The sequence below is a fragment of the Ailuropoda melanoleuca genome, chromosome 1 (assembly GCF_002007445.2).
Source record: "Ailuropoda melanoleuca isolate Jingjing chromosome 1, ASM200744v2, whole genome shotgun sequence".
NCBI lineage: Eukaryota > Metazoa > Chordata > Mammalia > Carnivora > Ursidae > Ailuropoda > Ailuropoda melanoleuca.
In genome coordinates, this window is record NC_048218.1 from 70,374,659 (window position 1) to 70,402,335 (window position 27,677).

The 27,677-nt window shown below is 48.2% G+C and overlaps 1 protein-coding gene across 1 annotated transcript in view; it reads left to right on the top strand.

Moving 5' to 3' along the window:
• Nucleotides 1-27,677, top strand: part of XXYLT1 (xyloside xylosyltransferase 1) — a 161,441-nt gene that overhangs the window by 29,198 nt on the left and 104,566 nt on the right.

The following is a 27,677-nucleotide window of genomic DNA, read 5'->3' on the forward strand; positions in this document are numbered from 1 at the left end:
GACTCAGTTTGCTCATCTGTAAAGTGGCAGGTTAGGTTAGAGGATCTTCCATCCAAATCTGTGAGCCTGTCCTTTCTAGTTTGTATCTGACTTTATTTGTTATCTGACTTTAAAACATCCAGTTTAGTTGTGAGAGGTACAAATTATAACTCCAAGTTTTCTGAAACTTTGATGTGCAATCAGAGGATTTTCTGGGCTTTGGTCCCTCTGGGGCAGAAGAGATTGATTGGTCTGTGATAGGTTGGGCTTGTGTGGAAATGCTGACAGGTCTGGTCGTCCTCGGATTAGAACCCTCAGAGGGGGGCGCCTGGGTGGCATAGCGGTTAAGCGTCTGCCTTCGGCTCAGGGCGTGATCCTGGCGTTGTGGGATCGAGCCCCACATCAGGCTCCTCTGCTAGGAGCCTGCTTCTTCCTCTCCCACTCCCCCTGCTTGTGTTCCCTCTCTCGCTGGCTGTCTCTATCTCTGTCCGAATAAATGAATAAAATCTTAAAAAAAAAAAAAAAAAAGAACCCTCAGAGGGTTCTTGCTAGTGGGTGCAAGCTGCTGGGTTCTCTTCCTCCCAGTGGTCCTTGATTGATTCTGGAGCTCTGGATAATTCCCCCCAGTTTCTGGCCATGGTGAACCATGACCTGAGCCTTTTAGGGGTGTGGAGGGGAATTCCGGGGTCTTGGGTAGCTGCAACCTGAACTGCGACTGGTTGGGTTTCCAACAGTCAGACCCGTCAGAACCCGATCACCCAGGGGGCAGCCAGGCCATTTGGTGGAGACCTGCTGCTCCCGCCCAGCAGACCAGAAGGAGGGGTCAGGAGCCAGCGGTGTTGGAGGGGCCTGTAAGCCAGGAATTCAGGTTGAAGCTGGGTTCCCCTGGGCAGTGTGGTGTCCCCGGACGCCACAGGGAATCTGAGACCGTGCACTGTGGCTGCGACTTTGTCTCCACAAGGCAAGTCCCTGTACCACGGAGGCCTCTGAATGTTCTCTTGCTGGAAGGCCAGGCTCAGGGAGATTTGCTGAGCAGGGAGGGGTCTGAAGGAGAGAGGAGGGCGTGGGGGAAGAGCTAGCATTTGTGATTCTTCCCAGAAGCCAGTGCAGCTCTGTGAGCTCACAGAGTCCTCCCACCAGTCCTGCTCCATCATCGCTGGGAGACCGAGGAGTGGACTTGGCCAGGGTTAGACAGCCTTTTAAGGGGCAGGGCTGGGATTTGGGCCCCAGTCAGTCTGACTTGGAGGCCTGCTTCTCTAACCAGCAGCTCTTCTGTCCCCTCTAGCGTGCCACGAGTAGTCCTTCTGGGTGGGACCGGTGCTGGAACCAGGGGGAATACAGATGGAAGGAAGGTGTTCCTGCTGTTCTGGATTCTAGGGGGAGATAGACATGGTGCCAGTCCCAGCCCTGCCACCAGCCACTTGCGTGCCTTTGCTGAGCCACTTGCCTCTCTAGGCCTCAGTTTCCCCACCTAGAAAATGAAGGGGGCTGATCTACTGAGCTATTTTGGCTTGTATTTGGAAGAGTCCAGGCCTACAGGAATCCTCCTGTGGGTTTCTGTGGTCCTGGGGAGCCGAGGGAAGAGGGGTTCTACCTTTATCCTACCTCTCTCCTACCCGCGCCCCCCGCCCAGCCGCCCATCCTGACTGTTGCGTAGATGAGGCTTTGGAGCAGGATTCTGTCCGGGCAGAGGATTCCATGATTAAACTAATTCGAAACATCTTGACGAGAGGGGCCTTTAGGGCCTGGCCAGCCCTGTTGTCCTACGTGCGTGATTGGCTCAGCGAGATGCTGTGAGGGAAGGACCAGCGAGGGACAGCAGGAGATATGGGAGGAGGCATGCCTGACTTTCCCCTCCCTCCATTCTCTTTCTCCCCTCTCCCTCATCAGCTGGTAGGTCACTACCCAGCATGGGCTAAACTCTAGGCCAGGTCATGTTTTGGGGCACCCAGAGGGAGGAGGAATACAGCTCCTTGGGGATGGTGAAGGCGGAGAAGCTAGCTGTGCCTCACTGTGAATGACAAGAGTTAGGGAGCCCCCAGACCATTGCCCCTCTGCTCTCTGACTTTGCCCTGCCCTGAAGCCTGGCCTTGTCCGGGGGGGTGCAGTGTCTGCAGGGACGGGGCTATGGCCAGAGCTTTGCTGTCCTTGCAGTATATCAGATATCAGTGTCCCTCCAAGTGCGGTTCATGCCCTTGAGGGGCCCGTGTCCAGTGGGGAAGGAGGGGAGGTGCCCAAACACCGATCCTTTCTCGGGTTCTTCAGGCAAATGATAGTGTGTTGCCGGAGATCCACTTTTACATCTCCCCAAAGTCCACTTCCTACGAAGAGAGTTACTAGGAGTTATTAAAATCTGATAGTCGTAAAACGGAACGAGCAGTCCCGGCATTCCTGCGGAGTCTGGGCGTCTCTGCTGGGCAGTCTGGCCCCCGCACAGCACTTGGCAGTGTTGTGAGACTCCCGCTGGCCGCATCCTTTGGCACGTCCTGCAATTTTTGGAAGGATGCTTTGTTTTCAAGCACCCTTAGTGCTACCTTCAGTTTGTCCTGGCTCTTTATTGCTGCCTTTTTGGTTTTTTTTTTTTTTAAATCATATAAATTACTGTTGTTTTGTGCTTTGTTGATGGTTTTGTTCTTGTATATTTGGTGCGTTTTGGCTATTTTGGTTATTTTGTTTCTTTCACAGAGTTCTTCTTCCTCTGGGAAAATGAGAAGGGAATGGGGTGAGTCACAAGACCTTGGTCCCACCCAGGAAGGATGGGTCAGAACAGCTCGTGTTCCACTGAGTTACGTCTCAGGAGGTCCTGTCTGGTGCTTGCCCTAGACACCCGGTTAGTTCTCTGTGTGAAAGCCTGTTCTCGCCCTCCCCTCCAGGAGCAGCGGGGTCAGCCTTCCGTACCTGAACTACCCTGAAAATATGTTTACTTATTTTATTTTATTTTAAGATTTTATTTGTGAGTGAGAGGGAGAGCAAGTGTGAGCGAGAGCGGGAGCGAGCACAGGTAGGGGGGAGGGGCAGAGGCAGAGGGAGAAGCAGGCTCCCTGCTGAACAGGGAGCTCAATGTAGGGCTCGATCCCAGGACCCTGGGATCGTGACCTGAGCCGAAGGCAGACGCTTAACAGACTGAGCCCCCCAAATGCCCCATTTACTTATTCTGTTTTAAAAGTAACATTCATAAAAGAATATCTGAAAACTACATTAAAATAGAAAAAAGGTATCCTTCTACTACTACATAAACATGAACTCCTTCATTACCTTATAATATTTTGCCAGCATGCAGCTTTTTAAAAACTTAGGTGAAGTTGGAGTTATGCCATATATTTAAAACATCCTCAGTCTCTCTGTGCGTATCAAAATACGAACTTGAACATTTAAGCTCGAAGAATGAAAGAAATGGTGCAAATAGAGCAGTGTCATGACATTCTCTGTTGATGTGACTCATCACCGTTTTCTGTGTGATCATAGTTTTGAAAAATTTTTGAATGGTTCCACTGAGCAGATGAACCTTAGTTCACTTTATCATTTCCCTGTTCTCAGCTACCTGGTACTTTGTCTTTTTTTCTATAGTCATAAATTATACTGAGATTAATATCCACATACATAGAGATAATTTTCTCTAATTAGGATTATTTCCTTATAACTCCCCATGGGTGGAGTCACAGGGCCAAAGGTGACCCTTACAAAGGGATCCTGTGTTGGATGCCCCCTACCCCCGTGTCACCAGCCTGCACGTGGGAGGTCTGCACGATTTTCTCTGCTCACAGCTGTCTGACCTCTCAGGAGGACCTCAAGCTGCCACACGTGAGTGTCAGCAAGTTCCCGTCCCCTTGACAGGGCAGGAAGCAAGGAGCTGAGGCCAGGGCATTTCTCTGAGTCCTGGGAGTTGCTGGGTCTCCCGGCCTGGGTTCTGGTGACCTGTCGCATGCTCATTCTGACGGCCAGACCTGCAGGGCCAGCCTTGCACACCCAATATAGCCCCTTGAAGCTTACAAAACCTGGTTTCCTCTCTCCTCTCCGTGGCTCCTTGCTGCAGCCCTGTGGAGAGGGCCCGGCTGGGCTTGGTGGGGGGTGGGTAACCCTGTGTGTTTTGCTCTGATTGTCCCCCTTGCAGCAGCATCCCCTAGACCGTGTCTGCAGAGTGAGGACTGTGCTGGCTCTGATTCTGGTCAGAGCTTGTTTTCCTTCCGCTTGCATGTTGGAGGGGTTGCGTGTGGCTGGCTGGCCGGTCCTGCCACCGACATGCAGCCACTCTGCTCCCCACTCACACCCACGGGGCTTTTATGTCCTCCTCTTAGTGGTGTTAGCTGTGTCACCATTGGATGTGTCTTTATGCAATGGAAAAGAAAACATTTTTTGCCCAACTGGAGCTGGAGGGAGCAAAGAACAGCCCCTCTGGGACTGCCAGCTTCCCCTTCCTGTGTCACGTGGCTCCAAGGAGCTGTTGGCTCCTGCTTAGCAACAGGGGCCATAGAAACAGGCGTCACTGAGGCTGAGCCGTGATGCCCGGTCCATGGTTGTGGTGTTCTCCCTGGGCAGGGAGGGTGGGTACCCAGACAATCAGCAGTGGGTAAGCCTGGCGAGAGGCCTCAGGAGTCTCTCTTGGAAGGTTCTCCTGTCCTGGGGTCAACCTTTTGCCAATAGACATCCTTTGCCAAGGGTCTAGTGTGTGCGTGGTGTGATGCTGGCCACTCTGGTGTCTCAGAGATGTTTGCCAGGTTGCTGCTCCACGGGCTCATGGCAGTGGGATGGGTTGCATAGTCCGGCAATTAGGGTGGGACATCAAGAAAACCACAAGGGAGGGGCACCTGGGTGGCTCAGTCGGTTAAGCATCTGCCTTCAGCTCAGGTGATGATGATCTCTAGGTCTTGGGATTGAGTCCTGCATCGGGCTTCCTGCTCAGCAGGGAGTCTGCTTCTCTCTCTCTTTCTCTTTCCCTCTGCCCCTTCCCACCATTCTATCTCTCTCTCTCAAATAAATAAAATCTGTTAAAAAAGAAAGACAACCACAGGGGAGAGCCACACAATGCTGAGTGTTTCAGAAAAGGATGACTCCCAGGCATTTGGCATGAAGGAGGAGGGCTTCCTGGGGAAGGTGGTACTTGAGGTGGGCTTTGAAGGGTGGGTGAAGGGTCATTGTTTGAAATGGGTAGTGAGCAGCTGAGGCAGTTGGGAAGTTAGGGTGTGCATTTGGGAGAGGGCACACCGCTTGTTTTGATGACCATCAGAGCCCACAGTGGAAAGTACTGGCAAGAAAGATGGGCAAAGGAGGTTGGCATGTGCCATGGAGGCTTCGATGCCAGGCTGAGGGGCTGGCCCTTCTCCACAGGAGACAGAACTTTTGTGGGCATTTTTGACATGAAGGAACCTGACCAGCCTTGTGCTGTCAGAAGGCTGATGTGTCTGAGATGGGGAGTGGATCGCTGTGGGAGATAGTGGGGTCCAGCTGCATACCCTTACTGAGTGTTGGCTGGGCTGGGCATTATGGGTGGGCTGTAAGAGACCCACATGTGGACTCACTGGCCTCAAGCAGCAGCTAGTCTAGAGTGTACCCACGTATATACGTGTGTGCACACGTACCTGTGTGTACCAGGCATGTGTACAGATGCAGAAGGTGAGGCCTGGCAGGCATCCCCAGCCTTTGCACAAGAGCCCAGGGGCCACAGAAGTTATGACGCTGGCACTGCACTGGCTGCTGTAAGGACAGTTAGGACCTAACTTGAAGCTTTGAGCAGCTCAGTGGGTCCAGAACAAGAGGAAGTAGAATTATGAGAGTAGGCAGAGCAGATAGTCTTCCATTTGGAGCTCCCGGTAGGGGGTTGTAAACTACTGTAAAATCACACAAATATTCCTGTCCCAAACCCCTTGCCTGGCAGTCCTTTGCACTTTAGTGTGAATTAGCCCCATCTGATTGCTTTCCTCTGAACACTGAATTGAGATAGATGCTCCAAGGGAATAAGATGAAAAATATATTTGTTGGCTAAAGAAATGAGGTTGAGGGAAGGGTGGAAGGGAAGAAGAAAGGGTATTTTGGAGCCCAGGGTACTCCTCAGCCTTTTGTAGGTAGGCTTAGGCTTATGTTGACAAACCTCTGAGTCCAGGCAGAAGGAAGTTGGGAGGAGAGAGGGTAACTAGCTGATTCAGGCCTTGGTGAGGTCTGAGCCCTGGAAAGGTCACAGAAACTCTGTTTTTCTCCTAGACCCCGTGTTCTTGCCCCTGGGCCCTGGAACCCAGGCCTGGGTGATAGAGCTAGGCTTTAGCCATACTGTGCCTCCACTTGGCTTCTGTAGACTAGCCTGGGCACTTGACCCTTTTTACCCTGGTTTCTGTTGGGTGAGGGGGACATAAAAAATTCCAGGTGATTGATTTCCTGATGAGCTTTGGGCAAAACCAGCTCCGTATGACATAGGTGGTTTATATACCTTGGGCCCTAGTGGAGTGTGGGGCAGCTGCTCGCTCGGGTCCATGACCTTTGTCTGTTGGTTTGCCTCCCTGTGGGTTGAGGAGTGAAGCCTTTCCTGACTTGGCCTGTGGTGGGGATTGGCACCTCCAGGGTCAGGATTCCTGTGGGCGCTGGCCATGAGTTGTGCCAGCAGCACTTGTGTCTAGACCTCTCTGTGCACCTGGGAGGAGTCACGTGGGGTCATCCTTGGGGTGTAGGGACTGGTCACTCTGCCTGGCTCTGTTTAGGCCACCCTGAGGAGGGCACATCTGAAAGGAGGAAGAGAGTATCTCTGCCTATCTAGGGACAAAGCACCCATCAGTTGCAACCCCTCATTTTTATAAAGGATGCTCGTGTCCACCTATATAAGGGGGGTACAGCAGGCACTTTGACCCCATTTTTCAACAAGGGAATTGAGGCACAGAGAGGGGGAGAGATTTCCAGGGTCATAGCGCCTGCCTGAGCAAGGACAGGACCGGGGTTCCCTGGCTCCCAGCCAGTGCTGTCCACAGTCTGCTCTTCTCACTCCCATGTGTACTGAGGGTGTCCCTACACTTCCCCGGCTTGGGTTAGAGGCTGGTCCAGCTCTGTTGCTCACATTTCCAGGCTTACCTTTCAGGCCCGGCCTCCAAGACAGTGTGGGAGGGTTCGCATTTGTGGAAGCTTCTCTCTATTTGCCTGTGAGTCAGTCAACCAAAAGTTGAGGGCCAGCTCTGCCCCTAGCCTTGTGCTGGCACTCTGGGGGTTACCTAGCCCCATGCCTGGGGCTTTGGGGTTGCAGAGAACACTCAGTTCCGCCTCAAGTGAGGCACAGCTCGGTCAAGGTGAGGAGGCAGACAATTCTGGAGAGACAGCAGAGCTTTCGGCTCCGTTGTGAGGAAGGACTTGTGGGTGCACTGGAGGCATCCGAGCTCAGCTGCTCCCCGTCATAGCCTTCTCCAGCCTGGCTTTCCTCCTCTGCGAACTGGGGGTAACTTGGCCCTTTCTTCTTTGCTTCCAGGCTGTTGGGTGGAGAGGTCAGTGTGGGAAAGTATTGAATAGCGATATGTTGATGTTGATGATGGTGACGACTGTGACTTTACGCAGGGGTTTCTTCAGGTCAGCTGCCCCCAGGGCAGTGGTTCCCAGACACGGCCATTGAGGGACCCGTCCGGCTGTCCAGATCACCAACACCTGTCCCCCCCACTTGACAGCAGGAGAAACCCAGTGCCTAGTGAGGTAGAGAGGACTGTGTAGGGTGCGCTGCCCAAAGAGGTGGTCCGGCCAGTTGTCCTGTCAGAGGCGGAGCAGGGTGTCCCATCGTCCCATTGCTGTGTGACTGCTCATCACACAGGGACGATGACACTGAGTGGTGGGGAGCAGGGATTGCTGAAGGTCGTCGAGCACATCCGTTATCTATCAGTCTAGCCTCCTATCAGTTCTGTGCTGAAGTGGGAATCGAACAGGCCCTTTTTTACAGATGGACAACATGAAGCCCAGAGAAGGGAGGCCATTCGTGCAAAATCATGTAGTGGCTAAGAGTTTAGGACCTAGGTTGTCCAACGCCACTTCTCTCCCAGCCTCCATTTCCCCAGCTCGGTGAAGCAGGTGACGGGCTCCCTCAGTTGCTCTGTGCTCTCCAGCCAGGCATCCTCCGAGTGTTCCTGTGGCTCATGCTTCTCTGGACACGGGCCAGAAGCACGCTGGCCGTGTAGGTGGTGTGTGATTCTGCTTTCTGTGTGTGCCATAGTTTTCCGTTTGGTGTCCACCCTTCCAGATATTTGCACGTGTGTGTGGGTGTGTCTTCACTTAAGTACATAGAGTCCCCTTTGGCCCTTGGCACTTTGGGCCTTTGCATCTTCTCTATGTCTGTCTCACTGTCTGTATTTATCCAAGTGTTGGATTTTTTATAAAAGTTTTAGATTTATAGGAAAATTATGAAGATAGTACAGGGAGTGGATATGTGCTCCACACCCATTTTTCCCCATTATTAACATAGTACCTTAGTATGGTGCGTTTGTTACAATTAATAAACCAATATCAGGGGCGCCTGGGTGGCACAGTGGTTAAGCGTCTGCCTTCGGCTCAGGGCGTGATCCCGGCGTTATGGGATCGAGCCCCACGTCAGGCTCCTCTGCTGTGAGCCTGCTTCTTCCTCTCCCGCTCCCCCTGCTTGTGTTCCCTCTCTCGCTGGCTGTCTCTATCTCTGTCAAATAAGTAAATAAAATCTTTAAAAAAAATAAAAATAAAAAAATAAACCAATATCAATACATTATTACTAACTGAAGCTCACACTTTATTCAGTGTGCCTTAGTTTTAACCTAATGTCCTTTTCTGTTCCAGCATCCCATCCAGGACACCATATTACATTCAGTTGTCATGTCTCCTTAGACTTCCCTTGGCAGTGGAATTTTCTCCAACTTGCTTTATTGTTTTTGATGACCTTGACAGTTTTGAGGAGTACTGGTCAGATACTTTATAGAGTATCCCTTGGTTGGGATTTGTCTGATGTTTTTCTCATCATTAGCCTAGAGTTATGGCTTTTTGAGGAAGAACACCATGGTTAATTAAGTGCCATTTTCACCCCATTGTATCCATGACACATTGCAGCATATCAAGAGTATGTGATTTATTACTGTTGATGTTGGCCTTGATCCCCAGGCTGGGCTAGTACTTGGTAGATTTCTCCATTGTAAAGTTACTCTCATTTGCCTCTGCCCATGTTTGAAGACTGTGGATGGCCATTTTTCAAAGGGTATGTGTCCATTGCTTGGGCCCCATCCCACACATCCTGCTGGCGACGGCTATCTCCTCACAATGCCAGCCATGGTCTGTGGGAGCCCAGAGACTTGGAAAGACTGCTTCACCATTCCAGAGGGTAGGCGCCATTCTATTGCGTTTGTCAAGAGATGTTCATGTCCGAGCTTTCCTCGACTTCAGGCCTAGTGTTTGCAGGGCACACTGAGCCAGGCAGGTCTGAAGCAAGCTGAAAGGGGAGTGGGTATCTATCGGTATATATCACAGAGAAAAGGAGTTTGGGCTCAGGGTCAGAGTGAGCTGGGTACAAATTGCTACTCTGTGACTCACTAAATTCACTACCATAGGAAGTTACTCGAAAGAGGCCATGTGGGATGATGGTTGAAAACATGGGCCAGGAGCCACTGTGCCTGTGCTCCCAGCAGCCCCATCACTGGCCTGTTGTCCGAGTCGGGTCAAGTTGCTGCACCTGTCTGTGTCTATGGTTTTCTTCTCTATAAAATGGAGATAACAGTTCACATCTCATGGGGTGGTTATGAGAGTTCAGCGGGTTAGTATATGCAGCGGGCTTAGAGTGCATAACTTGCCACCTCTTTGGATTTCAGTTTCCCCACCTGTAAAATGGGGATGATAACAGGACTTGCTTCAGAGGATTGCCAGGACCTACGTGTAACAGCCCTTAGCACCGGGCCTGGCCCATGGCGAGTGCCCAATGGTTGTTGGCTGTTTGGGTGGCGATGAAGAGGCCTGCCTCCAAACACAGCACCAAGGGAGTGGGGCTGGAATTACTCCCAGACTCTCAGGCCACCCACTTCTGCCCTCTGGAAAGAGCTTCTGATATGGGATGTGGACATTTTCTGCATGATCCTGGGCAAGGCATGTCATCTCTTGTCTCCTGGCTGAGGAGTGCCATGTCTGACCTGCCTTCCTCTGAGGGTTACTGTGAGCTGGAAATGGGGTGATGCAGCTGAAAACATTTCCTCTCCCTCACCCCCCAGAAGACCTTTCCACTAGTTCCCAGAATCAGGGTGCCTGAAATCTGCATCGTCCCAGCACAGTGTCATCACCACCGCAGCACCGTCTTGCTCATGTTTCCTAGGGAGACTTATGTGTGCGGGGAGACCAGGCAAGGGCAAGGTGTTGCAAATTCCCTGCATGTGTAGTCCTTGGGGCCTGAGCCTCCTCTGCCCCAGAGTCCCCTTCATGAAGCCCAGTGACACTTGCTGTCATAGAAGAGAATGACAAAGCTGGCTGGTTTGGAATCAGGGGTTGACTCAGACTTCCCACCTTCCCTTCTCCTGGCATCGTGGGTGCTGTCACCCCAAGGTCCTTATTTCAGCAGTCTGTTGCTGGGGCCTCGTTGTCCTGAGGCTGGAGGCAGGCAGCTGGACTCTCTGGAGGACAGTCTTGAGTCCACTTCGGACTAGTGGCACTGGACAGGAAAGGCTTGTGTGGAACTCAGGTAATTCATGTGCAGGCGTAGCTTAGCCCAGGTTCACAGGCCCGTGTGAGAAAGAATGGAGGCCAGGCCAGAAAGCCTGCAGGCTGGGACGAAGCCAGAGTGGGGACATCCAGGCTGGCAGCTCTCCACTCGTTTATTGATTCTTTCATTCATACTTGGAAATGCTGAGGTCAGCGGACAAACTTCAGAAGAAAGCCTTTAAAGTTGCATTGTTTTTTTCTTAAGTGAGATTTGGCAAATGTAATAAAAGCCGTATTCAGTTTGGATTTCTCTGTTCTGTGCTCTTTGTATCTTTACTTACTACCATGGGAGGTCTTTAATGCTCTGTACTCTTCTTTCACGGCAGTTTCCTAAAATAGAGAATAAAGGCTGATTTGTGGAACTTCATAATTTTGTTCAGTTTGAAACCAAATCGCAAATCTCTAATCAATGTTTAGTTATCCATCAGTGAAGCAGACATGCGTCTAATGGGAAGGGTCCCGTAGGGGGATGTTTGTGCATTCTGGAACCTGGGGTTTGGAGGAGAAGGAGTGAGAATTTTGGCCTATTCTCCACCTCTCCCCCCATCAGCCTCAATATCAGGAGAAAGCAAAAACAAGGGGCCCCTAAACTCATTGATACTGTTTTAGATGGTTTTCCCGTCTCTGAAATCCTTAGTGTGAAAGTGCTGGTCAGCACGTGCCCGTACCCACAGTTAGTTCTGTGGCCTCTGCTTACTTCAGGGCTAAAGTGGTCTGAGGACAGATGGGGGTGGTTTAGTGTGGACGTGGGGTCAGCCACCCTGGGAGTGAGTTCTCACTCTGCCCCTTGCTATCCTAGCCATCAGATGTAGGGGAGAGGGAGAGCTGCTCCCTTCCCTGATTCCTCCCCAGAGGAGGGCAAAACAGAATCTGATTCCAGGACCGTGTTTACTAGTGGACATGGTCCCTGTGTAAAAGGTCGCATATATGAGTTTGGCTTTCCTTCTCTGTGGAGTTTTCTTCCCATTCTTGAGGCAGCAGACGCGAGCTGAGACAGGGCTGCCTCAGCAGGATGGGGTGGGGAAGGTCCCTCATTCTTCCTTCAGCTGGAGAAGAGCGAGGTCCTACCGAGACTTTGAGCCTCAGCCATATTCTCCAACCTGGCTTGCCAGAGAATTCTCTATCACACCCAGCTAATAATAAAGTGGTCCTTGACTTCCCGACCTGCTGTTACTCCTACTGTCTATCTGTGTCTCAGAACCCTCCTTAGGAGTAGGGGTCACTGGGCCCTCTCTGAGTTCTCTGGCCAGAAGAACACCTAGTACAGGCAGTAACTTGTTTGAGGTGCGGATGCGTTGTTTAGAGAATGGGGATAATGATTGTGCACACATGGTAGGGTTGTGACAAAGGCTGGCGGAGACCGTGCGTGAAGCGTCGTAGTGCCTCCACACACATGGCGTCCGTGCTTTTCCTCTCGGAGGCCCAGGTACATATCAGCAAACCCCAAATCTCTAAGTACTGAAGTAAAGAAAGTGTAGCTTGCTTCAACCCAGCATTTCTCAAATACAACTTATTCCCGACCACCTTTTGAGGAATACCCATTCACATTCTGAGACAGGGCTGTTTCACAGAACTCACTTTAAGAAGTGCTGCCCTCAAATAAGGGTAATAACTAAACATCCCACCGTGGCTGTTGTCTCTGCTGGGGCGGGGGCCCGAAGCCTCAGCCTGCAGGGAGAGGCCTGTCCTGGCAGGGTTTCCTCTTCTCCCTGCAGCACGGCCAATGGGACGTGTCATGGGGTATGGCATTTTCATTAGTCACTACTTCGTTGCTTAGACCGTGATTCCCTCCCTAAGTGTCATACTCAGTGTTTGCCTCAGACCCAGAAGCATTAAGGAATCATGAATCATGGTGGAGACCCTGGGGACAGAGTTGTTTAGAAGGAGGGAGATTTATTTCTGGTGCCACTCTGTAAGCAGGACACCCTCATGGCACTGACAAACTGGATTGTTTCAGAGGAGGTGACCCAGAGGGTGGCTGAGGGATCTTGAAATCAACCCTTGAAGGAACCGGGCCTTCACACCAGAGAAGACTTGCCATTTTCTGAAGGACTATCCTGAAGAGAGGAAGCGGGCCTGTTCTTTTATGGCCCCAAAAGGCAACACCAGGCATAGCTGACTAGAAGTTCGAACTGAGTCACCACCTCTCTGTAAGCCCGTGGGCAAGGCTCCTTCCTGCCCAGATGGTAGGTTTTCACCTAAAGACTGAGGGATTGGCTAAAGATCCAGCATGCAGCCTGGCCACCTCGGGCCATGGACTGTAAGCTGGCTCTCTTATCATTGTTCCAGGGGCTTTCGGTGGGAGTGTGACCTGGGGACTGTCTGTCCCGGGCTCATAATTCTTGGTTCCATGTCTTTCTATTGCTCGTGGTGCCCGTCTGGCCTGAAGGCCCCAAGAGCTGTGAGGTCAGCTCAGCAAACACCGAGCTCTACGCTGTTCACTCACCCGCAGCTGCACCAGCTTCTGTCTGAGCCACCCTCCCCGTGGAAATCCCCAGGGCCTGCTCCCTCGCCTCCTTCCGATCTTTGTCCACTTGTCACCTCCTCAGTGAGGCATCCCTGACCACCCCGTGTAAAATTATACTCCTCTCCTCTAGAGTGCTCATGTCCGACTTTATTTTCATTTTTCTTCGTAGTCCTTATCACCATCTGCTGGAGAACATAATTTACCTTTTTTTTTTTTTTAATTGTCTTTCCTCCACCCAAATGTAGTCACCATGAGGGCAGGACATTTTTATGCATTTTGTTCACTCTTGTGCTCCCAGTGCCCAGAAAATGCCTAGGGATGAAATCCAGCAGCTTCCAATAAGCAGCATAGAAACGGGATGTTTCTTGTGGGTTAGTCACCACTAAGAGCTTGAATTGAATTTTCTGGACAATCATTTCTTGATGGGTCCCCAAAGCCTTGAGGAGACACGGCAGATGCTAATTTCCTGGTGTATCAGATGGTGCCCCGATCTCCAGGGCTCAGCGTGGCATGATGTGCAGGAGTTCTTGTGTGGAAGAAAGCAAAAGGAGAAACAGATATCCAGGAACTTGCCTGACTGAAAACATCTGAGCAAATACTGAACAAAGGTTATAAACACATGTCCAGTGATTTTAGTAAAAACTCTTCTCTGGCAGCTCCCATGGAGCAAATTTGAGGCATTTGAGTCCCTTATTCTGAAGAGGGACAGCTGAGCAGATCTGTCATAAAGTGCTTAAAATAGTAACGTGATGTGGACCACTTTCCACTGATGCCAGAAGCTCTTTGTAAGCTGATGAAAATAGTTGCCAAGCTGATTTTGAACGGTAATATTTTCCGTTTTGGTCTCCTCTATTAGATTCTGTCTTTTTTTAAACTTTTCAAGATCCTCTTTGGAATTCTTGGTTACCAAAGGCACGAGCCAGTGTTTATTATTGTCAGGAGGTCAAGCAGCCTTTATTTTAGGCATCTCGTCACCTGTGAAGGGTTGGCTGTTCCCCCACCACGTGCAGGGCACTGGGGTGGGTGCTGCTGCCTAGCCCTTGCGGAGCTCACCTTCTGGTTTGGGGGAGAGCCCATGTGGGGGGACGCTCCCAAAGCCAGAGGTCGGGGTCTGCGGCACTGGGCCTGGACTTAAGGGAGATCGTGTGGGGCTGTTTGCATGGAGAGTGGACCAGATACCGTCAGTCCTGTCAGAATTCAGAGGGCAAGCTTCACTGAGGAGGGCAAGGAAGGTCTGTGCCAGCCTTGAAGGCTGAGGAGTTGAGGGTAGGGGAGGAGAAGGGCATCATCTGTCACAGCAGGAAATCAACGTTCTGGGTGAGGGGTGTGCTGGGCAGCCTGGGTCTCAGCCTGGGCAGAGGCCTCTTCAGTGGTGTGAGATCCCAGATGTACTGGACAAGCACCTTTGGGGTTCGCATGAAGTGTGCCCCTTTTTTCTGTCCTACCTTTGTGCACGGTCCCCTGGCAGGAGAGTACTCCATCTTTTGACTCGAGCCACGTACGGACTTGCTGACGACTAGGGCCTGTTGGTTAACCATCTTGGATGGAGTCTTGGGCCTGTTCTTCCTTTCTTTTCCCCACCCGCTTACTCTGGCTTCTGGAGATCCCATTGGGGAAGGTTCCTGGCTATGCCTGGGCATCCAGCGGGAGAGCTGCAGGGATGGATGCCTTACTCCTCTCGTCTGGCCTGTTGCCCCTCTGCAGCATCGTTTCTTGCTGCTCTGTGTGTCCATCCCGTGCTCCAGCCAAAGTGGCTGCCTGGAATTGTTCTTGGTCAAATGCACACTCTGCTCTGCTGCTTCCTGGGCTGGAAGGCCTCCCGCAAGCACCTGATCACAGGGCCCCCAGAAGGCAGGCTCTGCAAGCATGCAGTGTCAGCACGGTGGCCTCTGCCTGGTCCTTTGAGGGTGTGGGAACCCCATGAGAATCCTAAGTCAGGCATGTGACATGATGTGAAGCCTGACTTTATAGACTCTGAAAGGCTTTGGGGGGGGGTGGGTGAGGATGATTCCCATCAGGTGTGGATACGAACTCTCAGCAGCCAAGCGATTCCACTGACTAGACTCGGCTCGGAGGGTGTGGTGTTCTGATGACAGAATGCTGTTTCAGGAGCTGCTCGTCTCCAGGGGAGCTATCCCAGGTCTCCATACCTTCAGCCTCTGCTTTTCCACTTCTCTCCCTCATACCAGGTTCGTGCCTTGGTTTGGGACTGACTCCTTAACCAGGCTTACCCGCTTCCTGCCCTCACATCTGAGGCTCTGGGACAGAACTGCTCCCTGAGAAGTGAGTGGGCCTGTGGGATGCAGTGGGTCATGGTTTCCCTTCTGCATTGAGTTGGGGTAGTCAGATACAGTATTGATTTTCTTAAAAGCATCATCTATCACGTAATAAAGTTTGTCCATTAGAGTCATTAGTCACAGAACTGTGAAGTTGGGGGAGCTCACATTGCCTGGAACAGCAGCGAGCTTCTGACTGAGGTGGCTCACCTCAAGTGACCTCCCTCTTGCAAGCCTTCTGGTCCTGACTGGCTGTGACCTCTACATGCCCTCCTTCCTTACTCTTCCCCCTTCTCCCTCTCTTCTTTCCTGTCTCCTTCCCTTAGGAGAAAGTGAGGCTCTTTCGAGTCAACCCAAGAAGAGGGATTATTATGGGAGGGCTGGGAGCGAGAGGCTGGGAACTTGCCAGCCCTGGGGACCTGTCAGTTTTGGTGATTCTTTCTCTCTCTCTAATGGTATCTTTGTTTCTGTCTGCACTTCTCCATTTTTATTCTCTCTACAGCCGCTTTTTAAAAATGTGCTTTTTTCTGTTCCCACGGAACTGAAGCTTGCATGAGGCTTTGGTTTGTTCTGACTTCCCCAAATCAGGGAGCATGTCTTGGTATTTTCCATTTCAGATCCTGCAACAGACCCTTCTGGCCAGTCCAGAGGCCATAAATTGTTGATTTTTTTGTTGCTGTTGACCCATTCAGCTGGGGCCACAGCAGGTGGGACATGTGGCACCAAACCCGGCCGCCTGGGCCCGCCTCTTCGGCAAAGGTGTGGGAGGTGGGCCGGCATGCAATTGTGCCCTCAGCTCCAGAGCAGTCATTGATGCCTCTTATTGGAGGGGAGGGCATAAGGTGTAGATCCTCTGTGGGTTTTGCTCCCATGACTTCATTTTCTAGTGGAAGAATGAGAAATTCCTGTCCTACAGCTATCATCCATCATGGAGGGTGTCGTAGGCAGTCTCTAAGATGGCTCCCTGTGATCCCTACCTCCTGGAGTTCATGCCCTTCACTTGAGGACTGGGCTTATTGATGTGCTTCTATTGAAGAGCATATGGCAAAGTGGTGGCATAACAACTCTGGGATTATGTCATGAGACACTATAGCTTCCATCTTGGATACCTTTTCTCTCTCTGAGCCCAGGCTCTGGAGGAAGCCAGCTGCCAGGTTAGGAGCTGCCCTGTGGAGAGGCCTACATGGGAAGGAACTGACATCTCTGTCCAACAGTCGAGAGGACCTGAGGCCCACCGGCAGCCCCATGAATGAACTGTGAGGTGATTGCAGCCTGTGAGCCAGCAGCATCTGGCTAAGCCGTGTCTCTGGAACTGGGAAATAATAAATGTTTGTTGTATTCAGCTGCTAAGTTTGGGGTTAACTTGTTATGCAACAAGAGATAACTGGTACAGGGGCATGTGAGCACAGAGCTGTGGGAGTGCAAAGGAGGTGCACCTTTGGCTAAGGAACTTGGGGAGGGCTTTGAGAAGGATGTGGTAGTTGAGCGAGGCCTATCTTTTTTCCATAGAGTGGAATATGGAATATATCTGGCACTCATTTTGTATCGCCTCTGAGAGCCCCCATATCTTCAGTTGAAGAAGGGCAGGGTTTCCTGTTTCCTTGAGCCTCCCGCTCAGCCCGACGTGTGGCGTCTCTGACGAAGGCTGGGTCTCCTAGGCCCTGGTGGCCTCCCTCACAGTACGGTCGCCTGTGTGTGAGGCTGCTTAGTATCTCCTAGGCTGGTTAGAGACTGACAACTTGGGGGTGACAGGCCTGGCCCTGCAGGTGCTCCTGAGACCTGTGCTGTCTGAAAGTCTGCTGGGCCAGCTTCTCACCAGCTCGGTTGTGGGCCCTGCCCTCAGTAGCCCTTCCAGAAAGAGGCTGACTCAGCCTCTGCCAAATGAGTCTGAAGACCTGTGTTAAAGTCCCGTTTCTCCTATTGATGTGGTGGCCTTAAGCAAGGTACTCAGTGTCCTCTCGGGGACTTTTTTTTTTTTTTTAAAGAGCTATATATTTATTTTAGAGAAAGAGAGCATGGGTGGGAGGAGCAGAGGGAGAGGGAGAGAGAATCTCAATTAGATTCTGCGCTGAGTGCAGAGCCCATCGCGGGGCTTGATCTCACCATCCTGAGATCACAACCTGAGCTGAAACCAAATTCAGATGCTTAATTAACTGCTCCACCCAGGTGCCCTGGGACTTTTTAAAAATTACTCTTCCACCTTTTATTAATTTCAAATACATATACGAGTAGAGAGACTAGCATAATGAACTCCTGTGTATCCATCACCCGGCTTCAATAGTTTTCAACTCATGGTCTATCTTATTTTATCTGTCCTTCCACCCACTGTCCTTCTCCCTCAAACCTGTGTTTTTCAACGCAAGTACCATTTATGATACTGTATTTTCAAATACTTTGATAAGTATCTTGGACAGATAAGTACTCTTACTATAAACACAGTATCTTTACCATATTGAGCAAAATTAATAGTAATTCCTTACTCTCATCTCCTATTCAAGGAGCGTTCACATTCTTCAGTTGTCTTAAAAATGTGTTTTCATTGGTTTGTTCAAATCAGGGTCCGGGCAAGGGCTAGATGTCTTTTAAGTCTTTCTCTCTCTCTTGCTCTTTTTGTAAATTAAACTTTAATTTTTAAAAAAATTATATTTATTTGAGAGAGTGGGAGAGGTAGAAGTAGGCTCTCCTCCGAGCAGGGAGCTCCACGTGGGGCTCGGTCCCAGGACCCCAGGATCGTGATCTGAGTGAGCTAAGGCAGACACGTAACTGACTGAGCCACCCAGGTGCCCCTAAACTTTAATTTGAAATGGATTAACATGTAGTTGTCGAAATAGTACAGAGATCCTTTACCCACGTTTTCCCAAAAGTGCCATCTTGCAAGACTAATACAATGTGGCAACAGGGATATCAGCGTTGGTACAGTGAAGATGCAGACCGTCTCCATCATGAGGATCTCCTATGTGGCCCTTTTATAGCCACACCCCACCAACCCTGGGCAACCACTAATCTCTTACCCACTTCTTTTCTTTCTTTCTTTCTTTTTTTTTATTTTATTTATTTATTTGACACAGAGAGAGACAGCCAGCAAGAGAGGGAACACAAGCCGGGCGAGTGGGAGAGGAAGAAGCAGGCTCCCAGCGGAGCAGGGAGCCTGATGCGGGGCTCGATCCCAGGACCCTGGGATCACGCCCTGAGCCGAAGGCAGACGCTTAATGACTGAGCCACCCAGGCGCCCCCTGTTACCCACTTCTATACTTTTGTCGTTTCAAGAATGTTGCATAAATGGAACCATAAAGTACACGACCTTTTGGGACTAGCCTTTTTTCACTCAACATGATCCTCTGGAGATTCATTCAGTTGTTGCCTGTATCAGTAATCTATTCCTCTTTTTGCTGAGTAGTATTTCATGGTCTGGATATACCACAGTTTAATCATTCACTCATTTAAGGTCATCCGGGCTGTTTGTAATTTTTGCTTGTTGTGATTAAAGCTGCTATGACATTTGGCTACCAGTTTTTGTGTGACCATAAATTTGTATTTTTCTGGAGTAAATGCCTGAAAGTATAGCAGTTGGGTCTTACAGTTCCACGTTCAGTTTTATAAGAAGTTGCCCAATGTTTCCAGTGTGGCTGTACTGTTTTACGTGTGCACCGGCAATGTGTGTTTCCTGAGTCTCTTTTAAATCCACAGGTCCTCTCTCTCTTTGCCTTTGTTTCCTGACAAACTGGGAATAGAAACTTGTGCTGAGGTTATCCTGCATGATTGAGGTGGTTTATCTGAAGCTGCTTTAGAAACTGTCCCTAGTTGGGACTCTGAGTGCTTCTCTCCTGTGGGGGTACTTGAAAGTGGCCTCACAGCACCTTCGGGAAGTCCTGCAGATGTTGACTCACTATCTGCCCCCATGTTTCCAGCCTGGCTAGATGACACAGGGCAGCTGGGTCACCACCTAGCTGCAAGTCAGGCTAGTTCAGCTTGGCTTGTAAAAGATGCTGGGGGCAGGAATGAGAATATCAGGTTGCTTAAGCAACCCGGGAGACCCTAGTCCCTGCCTACCACGAGCCAGGTTCTGGCAGGATGGCTCTGGCTACCAGGACCTGGTCATTCTTCTTTGTCCTGGCCAGCTGGCAGTCCTGCTGACCAGAAGAGAGATTCCAGGGTGTGTGGTATGGGAGTGTGTGTGTGTGTGCTGTCCCTTTAGTCACAGGTCCATACCACATTTGCTTAAGATGATGCCAGTTTTCTAGAACATTCACTATGTGCAGAAAATTCCAAATTCTGTTAGAAATAAAAATGTGAGGCGTTTAGGGGCATCTGGGTGGCTTAGTTCTATCTGCCTTCAGCTCAGATCATGATGCCAGGGTTCTGGGATTGAGCCCCATGTCAGACTCCCTGAGTAGGGAGCTTGCTTCTCCCTCTCCCTCTGCCTGCTGCTCTGCCTGCTTATGCTTGCACTCCCTCTCTTTCTGTGTCAAATAAATAAATAAAATCTTTTTAAAAAAAGGAATAAAAATGTGGGGCTTTTAAAAAGCACTTTCCCTGTCTCCTCCCCTGTGCTGTGTCTAACACGACAGTAATTCCCTCAGCTGTCGTCATCCTTCCCTCTCCCTTGCTGAGCTGTTGACTGATGTCCCCAATGTTGGTGGCAGCCTCTGTTCCAGGGACTGACCTGACTAAATGTCCCCAGGTTCACTGGTGACCTCAGACAAGAAGCACAGCAGTTACCTGGCCTCCCAGCCTCATCAGCATCAAGAATGACAGTCCTAGCGTACTGCAGAGGAGGGCTGGGGGGAATAAGTAATGGACTTCAAGGGGAAAAAAACCCCAAACACTGCAGAGGAATCATGTTGGAGAGACACTAACACAGCAGAGAGAACGGATGTTAGGCTGTTTGCACCTGGCTTAAATGCTGAGTGGTTGCTAGATCACTGTTCTTTGTGTTTTAGAAAATGAGATTTTTATTTTGTGAGATTTACCTCTGTGTGTTTTCTCTAGTGTCAGCACACCTCCCTTTTACATTGCTGTTGATCACGGCACGGGGTTGGGATTATGTCTGCTGCTCTTGTGAAGGATACGTGGACCCCAAAAGAGTTTTCAGTGAGGTGCGGGGGTGGGTACAAGCCACTCTGTTAACAAATAATGGGTTGATGAAAGTCCAGGAGTGCTGGGAGCCTGGCATAAGGCTTCCTGTTAATGCAAGACATGCCTGAGCAAGAACTGCAGCCGGAGGGCAGTTAGAGGTGTCTTTCCAGCAGTTCTGCATGGACCCAGCTCTCTGTGTCTGCCTCATTGTCCCTGGTATGTCTCCACTCTTTGGGGGTGGGGCGCCAAGAACTCCACTCTTTCTCTGGTGGCCAAGTTGGGCCCCTGTGACTGAGTAGTAGCCTTTCTGTGGGTAGTCATGAATAGGGCAGTAAGCATGGAAGTTCTGAGGGCCTGGGGTGGGGGTACATTCTTTATCACACAATCCCTTTAACTCAATTCTTCTGTTCTGTAACCCTTTTATTAGGACCCACCACAGACTAAGTCACCTGTGAGAAGTGCTCTGGTCCCTATTGAGCTTATAAGCTACTTAGGGAGAGACCCTATTCCCAGTTATTCTCTCTCACCCACTCCACCTCTTCCCATATTCTCACTGCCATCTCCTTCGGTCACATCCTTACTCTAAAATGTTATTGTAGTAGTAAGTTCTACGACTTGGAGAAGTTTTACCTTGTACGGGGCAGGTGCCGAGTGCCTTGCTGTATGTACTATCTTATCTCCTGTAAGTCCAGAGGGAGGTACAATTCCATACCTTACAGGTGAGGAAAATGGGGCCGAGAGGGCTCAGGTAGATTGCCCAAGGCACAGCCCTGACTGGGGAGCTGGACCCAAACTTGGACTGGACTCAGGACCCATGCTCTTTACCAGGATCAGGGGATCCAGGTGATCCACAAACCTCGTGGGAACTTAGTTGAATGTTCTCACAAATAACTTTCAAGGACAGTGAACGGTGCACAACCAAAAATAACCAAGCACAAAGAAAACAAGGTGCAAGGAGTGCGAGCCAGCAAAAACAAGAGACAGCAAAAGTAGACTCTCAAAGACCTCAGGTGTTGGGCTTATCAGACACTAACCTAAAAAATGTATGCTAACCATGTTGAAAGAAACAAAAGACAGGCCTGAAAGTACCTGCAGGAAACTGTAAAAAGTGACCATGCATATTTGAAAAACAACTAAATGCAACTTTTAGAGATAAGGAACACAATAATCAAAAAGTTGTGGGTGGTCAATTAGAAAAATCTTAAAATGCAGATTTTTAATGGTAATCAGTGTGCAAATTCCTTCATTCCTTCTTTCCTACCCCAATGCTGCTCCCTTCTTCAGGGGTGAGCACTGTAAATAGATTGGTGTTTCATTTTAGGCCTTTTTCTATGCATTTATGAACACACATATGCCAACACACAACAAAAAATTATTTTAGTATAAATGGGATTAAACTCTACACTTAACATTGTGATAGACATTTAGCTGTCGATGGGTTGATGAAACTCATTAAGACTTATTTATTTTTTTTTTTTGGCTTTTGTTCACTTATCTGCAATCACCTCCACGTGGTACAAAATTCACAAAATATAAAAGGATATGCATATAAAATAAGTCTTCTTACCCTCATCCCCTGCTACTAAGTTCTCAACTCCGTGGGAAAGTTCTGCTTATTTTTTTGTTTCACTTAACAATATGTCTTCAGATCAGTATGTTTAGGGGTGACTCATTTTTTTTTTAAAGCTACAGAGTATTTCATTGTACAGTATTTAATTTATTTAGTTCCTTGTTGATGTACCTTTAGATTCTTTTTAAGTTTTGTAATAAGAAACAATGCTACAGTTACTTTCTTGTTCATAAATGATTTTACACATATGTAGAATTTTGTGGGATAAATTCCTAAAGATTTGTTGGAAATGATTAGTTCTATCTGTAGGTATACAGAGTTCCAGAGGGGTGTGGGAACGCTGAGCAGGTGGATAAGAGAACAGACTGCACTTTTTGATCTGGGTTCATCTTCCGATCCTACTGATGAGGCCTCTTCCGTTCCTATCCCACATTACTCCCAGCCCAGTGGCAGCCACATATCCCAGCTCTTCATTCACTTTGCAGATTAATTTCAGTCCCTGGTAATGCAGTTGATCAAAATTTATTTACAAGCAGCAGCAAGCTCAGATCAGTTGATCTTTTTTATAGAGATTTGTTTTTTCCAGTGTGCCTTGCAAAATGCCTGCCAATATTTACTCATTACCTTGATAATTGGTTTTTGTACTTCCATCTGAGGACTCTGCAGCTTTTGTCCGAAGTTCTGTAGGGATCAATGCACTTAGTGGAGACGGGAGGGGATATTTTGTTTCCCATAATGGAAGAGTCACTTCTTGAACTGGCTATCAAGAATTGTGGATGCTGTGGCCTTTTCTCTGGTGACGGGGTTGTTGGTGTTAAAGGTTTCGTGCTGTATTGCGTAATGATTGAGAGCCCTGGAACAACAACATCATCTGCGTTTGAATACAGCTCCGCCACTTAATAACTGAAGCTAATAGTATCTGCTTGTGAAAGTTAACTGAGTTAATATATGTAATGTGCTTGGAGGATACCAAGCACGTAACAAGTGTTACTTAAGTGCTCGCTGTTACTGGGCTTTTTAGTGTGGCTTCAGGTGGGATAACCCTACAACCCAGCTTTCTGGACATCTAGGCCCTTGGCTCCATACGTGATACCTTTTCTTACTGTGGAGTCCATGTGGCCTGGAGCTCCTTCATCAGGCACTTGGCTTTCCCAGGATGAAACACCTGGGTGGCTGGCTTCTCACTAACTTGTTTCTAAAACTCAGGGGTAGTGGGAACTGAAGTTTCACGTTGTAGGACTCTTCTCTTTGAGCCTACTTCCTCCCTTGAGTTACTCATCCCCCTTGTGGATCACCTGCACCAACTACGGCCTCCTTCGTTTGCATCCTTCCCTTCCCAAGCATACTTCTGGGATGTTTTCCTCAATTGCTCCACAGTCAGGAAATGCAACTAGTTTTCTTAATCCAGGCCAGATACAGTTGGGTGAACCTGACATACGTATATTTGATTCTCCAAGCCCCCATTGAATGTTCATTGGATTTCCTGCCATTATGAATTAGTCATGCTTTGGCTAGTCTGATTTTATGGGTGGGGAAAGCTGAGGGTGAGCCTGTGGTAGGCGCATGAGCCAAGGCCTGCTTGGGTTGGCTTCTCTCTCCAACTTGAGAGGCAGGTAATGGGTGGGTGGGGCTGGTATAAGCTGCCCCTGTGTCTTGTGCCTGCAGGGCCCTTGGGGGAAGACTCTGAGTTTGCTTTTCTATAAGCTCTTGGTTAGGTTAGGGGAGTGAGGCCAAGTGCACAGAACATTTCTCAAGAGGGAGAGTAATCATCTGTGTCAAATGCTGATGATAGGTAAGTACAACGTGAGGTGGATTTAGCAACGTGGAGGTCATCAGTGACCTTGCCAGCAGCTTCTCTGGCGCAGTGACAAGCGTGAACCTGAGTAGAGTGGATATATAATCGCTTCCTTCTTTGGAGAACATTTACTTTGTGTAGATTGTCTTAATTTTTGCCATTTTAGATTATGATGCTTGTGAACATCTTAAGATACACAGTTTTTCCTTTCGAATCATATTTCCCAGGGATGATGATCGTGGTGAGATTACTGGACCAAAGAATTAAAACATTTTAATAGTAGGCCATTTATATTTGACTCTTAGTCTGTTCTTTGCAGATTCTCTAAAACAATTTGAAATAGCATTGCCTTTTATTATAAATAAATACCCCAATTAAAAATAGAGACTGGCTGCTATTTTAAGTTAAGAGCTGATTGAGCCGTGAAAACTCACTGCCAATTCAGTAGCAGGAGGTGCAGAAAGTAATTGCCTGGATGCATATTGATTTTTTTCAATCCAAGGTGGTTATGCTGTAAGATAATTGAACAACCCTGGCTTTTTTTTTTTTTTTTTTTTAAAGATTTTATTTATTTATTTGACAGAGATAGAGACAGCCAGCGAGAGAGGGAACACAAGCAGGGGGAGTGGGAGAGGAAGAAGCAGGCTCATAGCAGAGGAGCCTGATGTGGGGCTCGATCCCATAACGCCAGGATCACGCCCTGAGCCGAAGGCAGACGCTTAACCGCTGTGCCACCCAGGCGCCCCAACCCTGGCTTTTTAAAAGGACATACCAGCCCCAAAACAAAGGATTTTCCTTCTGCTAACTCCTCTATCTTCAAATGAGCTATTTCTTTTAAAAAAAAATTTCCATGAAGTGACAATTAATGACTTGAAATCATAGCCACCTTAGCTTTATCTCATCAGATATTCCTCAATAATTTGGTATTTTAGTTCCTGCAAAGCATTTTATAATAATCCTCCTTTTCCTGTCTGATGTGACTCTCAAATCTTGTTTTACGTAATTTGGGCCCTAACTGTAGAGGTGACCAATTATGACCAAATTCCAAGCAAGTTATTTATTCAGATTTAAATAGAGAAAGCAGAGGCCTCTTCCATCCTTCATGTTTGTGTAGATGTTTGCATGTTCACGGCCTGGCTCATCTCTGTGGTCTCTCCCTCTGTGTTTTTTCCCCCTGAGGATTGCAGGAGCAGACCTCAGACTTCTGTGAGGCACCTGTTGCCCCGGGGCAGGGCGGGGGCGGGGCAGGTACTGGTATAGTCAGGGTTGCTGGTCTGGTGGTAGTGCTGGCAGGGATGGAGAGGAAGCCAGGGCCCTTGTGTGCCGTGGGAAGCTCCCACCCCAGCCGCCAACAGCTCCCTGAGCTGTGTTGTCTGATACAATACCCAGTGGTCATATATGGTCATTTAAATTTAAATTAATTAAAAGTAAATAAAGTTAAAAATTCAATTCCTTGGTCACAGTAAGCATATTTCAAGTGCTCAGTAGCCAAATGTGATTAGCTACTGCCTTGAATGGTACAGATATTTCCATCATTGTAGAAAGTTCCATCAGCACTGCTCTAGAGGGTGTGGCAGCCTCCTGGTTGATTTGAGAAGCCAGCTTTTAGGGTACTTACTGGCTAAGTACAGGGAATGGGGTTCAGCTTCCTGAAGAGGGAAAAGCAGGCTGTGACCTCAGATTGGAGGGAACAGTAGTGCCAGGGAAAGAAATTGAGGCTTATCCATGCCACACACTGGTCAGCTCAGTGAGGAGGAAAGGGGACTAACTTAGAGGTTATGACAAGACCCTGGTCTGCTGAAGTACCCTAGATACCCTTCAAGACTGAGTCTAGACCCCGGAAGCCGGGGTGCTGAAATCCTGCCTACCAGAGGGGGAGAGCCTACTAGGAGGGGTGCCATCTGCGGTGCAGGGAAGACAGCATTCCCAATACAGCCCTTCCCTGCCCCTCAGAGCTGTTCTGGAGAGCGGTGTGAGTGGAGATGGTGGGGTGGCAGGAGGGGGATACTTCAAGAGAGAGACCAAGACACAAAAGGCTTGTCATTCTTGAATCTCTTTCATTTAGGATACACTAGGAGTGGCCTTTCCCCCAGGCATCTGGATGGTTCCAAGAACAAAGGAACAAAAAGGACAAAGATGATCTTTTTCTTTTTCCTAAGCTGAAAGAGGCTCTATCCAATGGAAGAAATGCAGGGCCACTTCTCAGTGGGACTGCTTACAGAAACAGTTCTGGCTGGCTGAGAGCCTCTGGAGAAGGAGTCCCTAATGGCCACCCCTGCAGGGCCCAGGACTACCTTCTCAGAGTACTTCAAGGCATGCCTCTCACATTAATAATAATAATAATAATAATAATGACAATAGTTAATATTTACATAATATTTATTAAGACATAGGCACTATTCTAAGTGATTTATAGAAATTCACTTAAGAGAACATTTATGAGAATAAGCAAAGTTTATCAATGGAGGGTTCCCAGGGGGAAAGCATTTAACAACATCAACCAATGTACTAACAGTTGCTGTATTTTATGGTTTAAAAAGAATTTTTACACACATTGTCTTTTTTTCCCCAGACAGCTTTGTTGAGATACAATTTACATATCATAAAATTTATCCATTATAAATGCACAATTTAATGATTTTGGTAAATTTATAGGGTTATGCAGCTATCACCACAGTCCATTTCTAGAACCTTTCCATCACTCTAGGAAGTGATCCTTGTGCTCGTTGGCAGTTAATCCCTGCTCCCACCCTTAGCCATAGGCAATCACTGACCTGCTTTCTTTCTCTATTAATTTGCCTTTTCTGAAAATTTCATATGAATTGAATCCTACAATATGTAATCTTTTGCATTTGGATTTTTTCACTTAGCATAATCTTTTTGAGGTTTATTCGTGTTGTAGCACGTTCATTCCTTTTAATTGTTAAGTAGTGTTCCATTGTGTGGAAATACCTCATTTTGTTCATGTATTCACAAGTTGATGGACATTTTGATTGTTTCCAGTTTGGGGTTATTATGAATAATGCTATTATGAACATTCATGTGTATGTTTTTGTGTGAACATAGTTTCATATTTTTTTGGTAGATCTTAGGTGCGATGAACCGAATATTTGTGTCTGTCCAGAATTCTTATGTTGAAATTCTAATCTCCAAATGTATTTAGAGGTGGCTGAAGGTGATCAGTTTTTGTGTGTGGATTCCTTGGGATTTTTAACATACGGGTTCATGTAATCTATGTATAAAGACAGTTTTAATTCTTCCTTTCCATCTCGATGGTTTTCATTAGATGATGATGATGATTAATATTTTTGCCTTATTACACTAGGTCTAAGTTCAGTGTTCACTAGCTGTAAGTACAATATAGTGTCCAATAGAGGTGGTCCAACCTGTTCCCAATCTTGGGAGGATGAGTTTCTCTCACTATTTACATAATGATGGTTGACTACAGGTTTTAAGAAAAAGGATTGATGCCCTTTATCAGGTTGAAGAAATTTCCCTATTTTCCTAGTTTATTGAGAGTTTTTATCTTGTCTATTGAGATGATCAGTAGTTTTTGTCCTTTATTAATATGGTGTGTTACCTTAATTAATTTTGGAAGGTATACCAACCCTGCATTCCTGGAATAAATCCCCACTTGGCTGTCTTATATGATCTTTTTATATGTTGGTAGATAGAGTTTATTATTTTGTTAAGAATTAAAATTTTCTTTTCTTGTCATATTTTTGGTCTAATACAGTGAATTGTGTCATGTTTCTTCCTGCTATTTTCTGAAAGATTGGTGAAAGATTGGTGTTATTTCTCATTTATTTATTTATTATTTATTTTTAAAGATTTTATTTATTTATTTGAAAGAGAGAG